Source organism: Haliotis asinina, chromosome 7 (genome assembly GCF_037392515.1).
Source record: "Haliotis asinina isolate JCU_RB_2024 chromosome 7, JCU_Hal_asi_v2, whole genome shotgun sequence".
NCBI classification, from domain to species: Eukaryota; Metazoa; Mollusca; class Gastropoda; order Lepetellida; family Haliotidae; genus Haliotis; species Haliotis asinina.
The window spans coordinates 18,621,689-18,629,774 of NC_090286.1; the positions used below are offsets into that span (position 1 = coordinate 18,621,689).

Consider the following 8,086-nt stretch of genomic DNA (forward strand, 5'->3'; position numbering starts at 1 on the left):
ATCACTGATACTTACTACAGAGATAATGAATATCAAAAGTATATGGATTTTGGTGAGAGAAACGCTGTAACCTCAAACACAAGTTGTAACTTGCTCATGACGCCATTGATTTCTTTCAAATAGAGTTGGAAATACCTGCCTGTCTGGTCCTCTGTCGCCCTGCCGAAGAATACTTCATCCACTTCTGTCCATGGAGTGTCTTCTCGGCAGTCGTCCTGCCTCTGGGGGACTTCAGGGTCCAATTCTGCCCCCAGGTCGATGGTATCCACGGTCCTAACAGTAAAGATAACAAATAGGTTAATGTTTCATATCACTGATACTTACTACATAGATAATGAATATCAAAAGTATATGCATTTTAGTCAGAGAAACGCTGTAACCTCAAACACAAGTTGCAACTTGCTCATGACGCCATTGTTTTCTTTCAAACAGAGTTGGAAATACCTGCCTGTCTGGTCCTCTGTCGCCCTGCCGAAGAATTCTTCGTCCACTTCTGTCCATGGAGCGTCTTCTCGGCAGTCGTCCTGCCTCTGGGGGACTTCAGGGTCCAATTCTGCCCCAAGGGCGATGGTATCCACGGTCCTAACAGTAAAGATAACGAATAGGTTAATGTTTCATATCACTGATACTTACTACATAGATAATGAATATCAAAAGTATATGCATTTTCGTGAGAGAAACGCTGAAACCTCAAACACAAGTTGTAACTTGCTTATGATGGCATTGTTTTCTTCCAAATAGAGTTGGAAATACCTGCCTGTCTGGTCCTCTGTCGCCCTGCCGAAGAATCCTTCGTCCACTTCTGTCCATGGAGCATCTTCTCAGCAGTCGTCCTGCCTCTGGGGGACTTCAAGGTCCAATTCTGCCCCCAGGTCGATGGTATCCACGGTCCTAACAGTAAAGAAAACGAGTAGGTTAATGTTTCATATCACTGATACTTACTACATAGATAATGAATATAAAAAAAATATGCATTTTCGTGAGAGAAACGCTGTAACCTCAAACACAAGTTGCAACTTGCTCATGACACCATTGTTTTCTTTCAAATAGAGTTGGAAATACCTGCCTGTCTGGTCCTCTGTCGCCCTGCCGAAGAATCCTTCGTCCACTTCTGTCCATGGAGCGTCTTCTCGGCAGTCGTCCTGCCTCTGGGGGACTTCAGGGTCCAATTCTGCCCCCAGGTCGATGGTATCCATGGTCCTAATAGTAAAGTGAATATATTTTACATTATTGGTACTTACTGTGTCTATAAATGAAAGTCAAATGGCAACACGTGAAAAAATCTCAATCATGAAACTGAAGCTGTAACTTTGCAGTAGACGTCATGGTAAACAAGGTTGCATTGTATTTTATGTTTTCTTCAAAAAAGTGTTTGAAAGAAACAGTTGCTTGCGTAAAAGGGCAAAGAACATTCTACATAATTCATGCTTCCAACACAGATTATGACTGTGTGAGTGTACATTTTACACCGCTTTTAGCAATATACCAGCTATATCACGGTGAGCAAGAACAAATATATGCTTCACACATCATTCCCATATGGGAAATCGAATTAGGGTTGTTTGGAGCGTCATGAGCGAACGCTTTAACCATTCGGTTATACTACGATCCCCATAGATTTAAATACAAAACAAATATGTCGGGGCGTGAAAACAAAAATTAATCTAAATATTAAATTGAAATATTGAAATACTTTACCAGCAGGTGGCCGCACAGTCGTCCAGTACACTGACTCTCAAAGTGACCATCCGGGACTTGCTTTGTCTCGAGCTACCTACTGAAGGACGGAATGGTGGGTTAACACTAAGTTATGCCATCTATAGATAGCATCGTACAGGGCATGCACGAAGGGGGCCCTATCTACACTAAAACCTAAATCTACCAGTCAAGTGCAGTCAGCATTGGGCCTACTGGGGATGCTGAAAAGACTGGGGCCACAGAGTGTGCCACCCCTAAACTAGTTGGGTTGCTGTAACAACCATCCTGACTGTACAATCAGGCCCTAACACCGAACCTACTCCATGTACAGTCGGCGAGGGGCTACGCGGAGAGCGGACGTACTATGGAGCCACCATGAGACAAAAGCTCATCCCATCGGTCCCTCGGAGAGCCAGAGTACTAAAGTCCAGGTGGAAGGGTTTAGAGGGACACAACACCAAATCCAGAATGTGCCAGGGTTCCTGCGTCTGAAAGAAATGAGTCATGCATAAGCATCAGGAATCACATTTCTTGCGTATGTAGTTTGGTTTAACAACAGCGAGTAAGTGTGGTTTTATGCCGCTTTGGCAATATTCCAACGACAGGCCTCAGAAGTGGGTGTGAGCCATAGTATTTAAGTGGGAACTCGAACACTGCCACTGAATGTGGCGTGCCAACACTTGAACAACTAGGCTACACTACCACTTCGTTTACATGCAGACACCAGTATCAACCTTTCCCATCTATACCTAAATGGCTGTGACTATGCTTGTTGTAAGAGGTGACTAACGGGATTGAGTGGTCAGGCTCGCTGACTTGGTTCACACATGTCATCGGTTCCGAATTGTGCAGATCGATGCTCATGTTGTTGATCACTGGATTGTCGGATCCAGACTACATTATCTACAGATCGTCATCATATAGCTGGAATATTGATGAGTGCAGCATAAAACTAAACTCACTCACTCACTTCTAAAATGGATGTAGACTATGAGAAAAAGAGTGTACAAAGAATATTAAACAAAAGACACATATATGTATTTTCCTCCAAACAGAGGTGGAAACACCTGCCTGTCTGGTCCTCTGTCACCCTGCCGAAGAATTCTTGGTCCACTTCTGTCCATGGAGTGTCTTCTCGGCAGTCGTCCTGCCTCTGGGGGACTTCAGGGTCCAATTCTGCCCCCAGGTCGATGGTATCCACGGTCCTAACAGTAAAGATAACAAATAGGTTAATGTTTCATATCACTTCAGGGTCCACATAGATAATGAATATCAAAAGTATATGCATTTTAGTGAGAGAAACGCTGTAACCTCAAACACAAGTTGCAACTTGCTCATGACGCCATTGTTTTCTTTCAAATAGAGTTGGAAATACCTGCCTGTCTGGTCCTCTGTCGCCCTGTTGAAGAATCCTTCGTCCACTTCTGTCCATGGAGTGTCTTCTCGGCAGTCGTCCTGCCTCTGGGGGACTTCAGGGTCCAATTCTGCCCCCAGGTCGATGGTATCCACGGTCCTAACAGTAAAGATAACGAATAGGTTAATGTTTCATATCACTGATACTTACTACATAGATAATGAATATCAAAAGTATATGCATTTTCGTGAGAGAAACGCTGTAACCTCAAACACAAGTTGTAACTTGCTCATGACGCCATTGTTTTCTTCCAAATAGAGTTGGAAATACCTGCCTGTCTGGTCCTCTGTCACCCTGCCGAAGAATCCTTCGTCCACTTCTGTCCATGGAGCGTCTTCTCGGCAGTCGTCCTGCCTCTGGAGGACTTCAGGGTCCAATTCTGCCCCCAGGTCGATGGTATCCACCGTCCTAACAGTAAAGATAACGAATAGGTTAATGTTTCATATCACTGATACTTACTACATAGATAATGAATATCAAAAGTATATGCATTTTCGTGAGAGAAACGCTGTAACCTCAAACACAAGTTGTAACTTGCTCATGACGCCATTGTTTTCTTCCAAATAGAGTTGGAAATACCTGCCTGTCTGGTCCTCTGTCGCCCTGCCGAAGAATCCTTCGTCCACTTCTGTCCATGAAGTGTCTTCTCGGCAGTCGTCCTCCCTCTGGGGGACTTCAGGGTCCAATTCTGCCCCCAGGTCGATGGCATCCACGGTCCTAACAGTAAAGATAACGAATAGGTAAATGTTTCATATCACTGATACTTACTACATAGATAATGAATATCAAAAGTATATGGATTTTCGTGAGAGAAACGCTGTAACCTCAAACACAAGTTGTAACTTGCTCATGACGCCATTGTTTTCTTCCAAATAGAGTTGGAAATACCTGCCTGTCTGGTCCTCTGTCGCAATGCCGAAGAATCCTTCGTCCACTTCTGTCCATGGAGTGTATTCTCGGCAGTCGTCCTGCCTCTGGGGGACTTCAGGGTCCAATTCTGCCCCCAGGTCGATGGCATCCACGGTCCTAACAGTAAAGATAACGAATAGGTTAATGTTTCATATCACTGATACTTACTACAGAGATAATGAATATCAAAAGTATATGCATTTTCGTGAGAGAAACGCTGTAACCTCAAACACAAGTTGTAACTTGCTCATGACGCCATTGTTTTCTTTCAAATAGAGTTGGAAATACCTGCCTGTTTGGTCCTCTGTCGCAATGCCGAAGAATCCTTCGTCCACTTCTGTCCATGGAGTGTCTTCTCGGCAGTCGTCCTGCCTCTGGGGGACTTCAGGGTCCAATTCTGCCCCCAGGTCGATGGTATCCACGGTCCTAACAGTAAAGATAACAAATAGGTTAATGTTTCATATCACTGATACTTACTACATAGATAATGAATATCAAAAGTATATGCATTTTCGTCAGAGAAACGCTGTAACCTCAAACACAAGTTGTAACTTGCTCATGACGCCATTGTTTTCTATCAAATAGAGTTGGAAATACCTACCTGAATGTCTGGTCCTCTGTCGCCCTGCCGAAGAATCCTTCGTCCACTTCTGTCCATGGAGTGTCTTCTCGGCAGTCATCCTGCCTCTGGGGGACTTCAGGGTCCAATTCTGCCCCCAGGTCGATGGTATCCACGGTCCTAACAGTAAAGATAACGAACAGGTTAATGTTTCATATCACTGACACTTACTACATAGATAATGAATATCAAAAGTATATGCATTTTCGTGAGAGAAACGCTGTAACCTCAAACACAAGTTGTAACTTGCTTATGATGGCATTGTTTTCTTCCAAATAGAGTTGGAAATACCTGCCTGTCTGGTCCTCTGTCGCAATGCTGAAGAATCCTTCGTCCACTTCTGTCCATGGAGTGTCTTCTCGGCAGTCGTCCTGCCTCTGGGGGACTTCAGGGTCCAATTCTGCCCCCAGGTCGATGGTATCCACGGTCCTAACAGTAAAGATAACAAATAGGTTAATGTTTCATATCACTGATACTTACTACATAGATAATGAATATCAAAAGTATATGCATTTTCGTGAGAGAAACGCTGTAACCTCAAACACAAGTTGTAACTTGCTCATGACGCCATTGTTTTCTTTCAAATAGAGTTGGAAATACCTGCCTGTCTGGTCCTCTGTCGCCCTGCCGAAGAATCCTTCGTCCATTTCTGTCCATGGAGCGTCTTCTCGGCAGTCATCCTGCCTCTGGGGGACTTCAGGGTCCAATTCTGCCCCCAGGTCGATGGCATCCACGGTCCTAAAAATAAAGATAACAAATAGGTTAATGTTTCATATCACTGATACTTACTACAGAGATAATGAATATCAAAAGTATATGGATTTTGGTGAGAGAAACGCTGTAACCTCAAACACAAGTTGTAACTTGCTCATGACGCCATTGATTTCTTTCAAATAGAGTTGGAAATACCTGCCTGTCTGGTCCTCTGTCGCCCTGCCGAAGAATACTTCATCCACTTCTGTCCATGGAGTGTCTTCTCGGCAGTCGTCCTGCCTCTGGGGGACTTCAGGGTCCAATTCTGCCCCCAGGTCGATGGTATCCACGGTCCTAACAGTAAAGATAACAAATAGGTTAATGTTTCATATCACTGATACTTACTACATAGATAATGAATATCAAAAGTATATGCATTTTAGTCAGAGAAACGCTGTAACCTCAAACACAAGTTGCAACTTGCTCATGACGCCATTGTTTTCTTTCAAACAGAGTTGGAAATACCTGCCTGTCTGGTCCTCTGTCGCCCTGCCGAAGAATTCTTCGTCCACTTCTGTCCATGGAGCGTCTTCTCGGCAGTCGTCCTGCCTCTGGGGGACTTCAGGGTCCAATTCTGCCCCAAGGGCGATGGTATCCACGGTCCTAACAGTAAAGATAACGAATAGGTTAATGTTTCATATCACTGATACTTACTACATAGATAATGAATATCAAAAGTATATGCATTTTCGTGAGAGAAACGCTGTAACCTCAAACACAAGTTGTAACTTGCTTATGATGGCATTGTTTTCTTCCAAATAGAGTTGGAAATACCTGCCTGTCTGGTCCTCTGTCGCCCTGCCGAAGAATCCTTCGTCCACTTCTGTCCATGGAGCATCTTCTCAGCAGTCGTCCTGCCTCTGGGGGACTTCAAGGTCCAATTCTGCCCCCAGGTCGATGGTATCCACGGTCCTAACAGTAAAGAAAACGAGTAGGTTAATGTTTCATATCAGTGATACTTACTACATAGATAATGAATATAAAAAAAATATGCATTTTCGTGAGAGAAACGCTGTAACCTCAAACACAAGTTGCAACTTGCTCATGACACCATTGTTTTCTTTCAAATAGAGTTGGAAATACCTGCCTGTCTGGTCCTCTGTCGCCCTGCCGAAGAATCCTTCGTCCACTTCTGTCCATGGAGCGTCTTCTTGGCAGTCGTCCTGCCTCTGGGGGACTTCAGGGTCCAATTCTGCCCCCAGGTCGATGGTATCCATGGTCCTAATAGTAAAGTGAATATATTTTACATTATTGGTACTTACTGTGTCTATAAATGAAAGTCAAATGGCAACACGTGAAAAAATCTCAATCATGAAACTGAAGCTGTAACTTTGCAGTAGACGTCATGGTAAACAAGGTTGCATTGTATTTTATGTTTTCTTCAAAAAAGTGTTTGAAAGAAACAGTTGCTTGCGTAAAAGGGCAAAGAACATTCTACATAATTCATGCTTCCAACACAGATTATGACTGTGTGAGTGTACATTTTACACCGCTTTTAGCAATATACCAGCTATATCACGGTGAGCAAGAACAAATATATGCTTCACACATCATTCCCATATGGGAAATCGAATTAGGGTTGTTTGGAGCGTCATGAGCGAACGCTTTAACCATTCGGTTATACTACGATCCCCATAGATTTAAATACAAAACAAATATGTCGGGGCGTGAAAACAAAAATTAATCTAAATATTAAATTGAAATATTGAAATACTTTACCAGCAGGTGGCCGCACAGTCGTCCAGTACACTGACTCTCAAAGTGACCATCCGGGACTTGCTTTGTCTCGAGCTACCTACTGAAGGACGGAATGGTGGGTTAACACTAAGTTATGCCATCTATAGATAGCATCGTACAGGGCATGCACGAAGGGGGCCCTATCTACACTAAAACCTAAATCTACCAGTCAAGTGCAGTCAGCATTGGGCCTACTGGGGATGCTGAAAAGACTGGGGCCACAGAGTGTGCCACCCCTAAACTAGTTGGGTTGCTGTAACAACCATCCTGACTGTACAATCAGGCCCTAACACCGAACCTACTCCATGTACAGTCGGCGAGGGGCTACGCGGAGAGCGGACGTACTATGGAGCCACCATGAGACAAAAGCTCATCCCATCGGTCCCTCGGAGAGCCAGAGTACTAAAGTCCAGGTGGAAGGGTTTAGAGGGACACAACACCAAATCCAGAATGTGCCAGGGTTCCTGCGTCTGAAAGAAATGAGTCATGCATAAGCATCAGGAATCACATTTCTTGCGTATGTAGTTTGGTTTAACAACAGCGAGTAAGTGTGGTTTTATGCCGCTTTGGCAATATTCCAACGACAGGCCTCAGAAGTGGGTGTGAGCCATAGTATTTAAGTGGGAACTCGAACACTGCCACTGAATGTGGCGTGCCAACACTTGAACAACTAGGCTACACTACCACTTCGTTTACATGCAGACACCAGTATCAACCTTTCCCATCTATACCTAAATGGCTGTGACTATGCTTGTTGTAAGAGGTGACTAACGGGATTGAGTGGTCAGGCTCGCTGACTTGGTTCACACATGTCATCGGTTCCGAATTGTGCAGATCGATGCTCATGTTGTTGATCACTGGATTGTCGGATCCAGACTACATTATCTACAGATCGTCATCATATAGCTGGAATATTGATGAGTGCAGCATAAAACTAAACTCACTCACTCACTTCT

General features: G+C 44.0%; 1 long non-coding RNA gene across 1 annotated transcript; it reads right to left on the minus strand.

Annotated features, from left to right (window-relative positions):
* Positions 1-1,071: 1,071 nt before the first annotated feature.
* On the minus strand, positions 1,072-2,879 carry LOC137291855 (uncharacterized). Its single transcript, XR_010957287.1, has 3 exons — positions 2,770-2,879; positions 1,699-2,186; positions 1,072-1,200 (listed from the first exon to the last, which is right to left on the minus strand). It is a non-coding gene; the product is annotated as an uncharacterized lncRNA (long non-coding RNA).
* Positions 2,880-8,086: the final 5,207 nt, after the last annotated feature.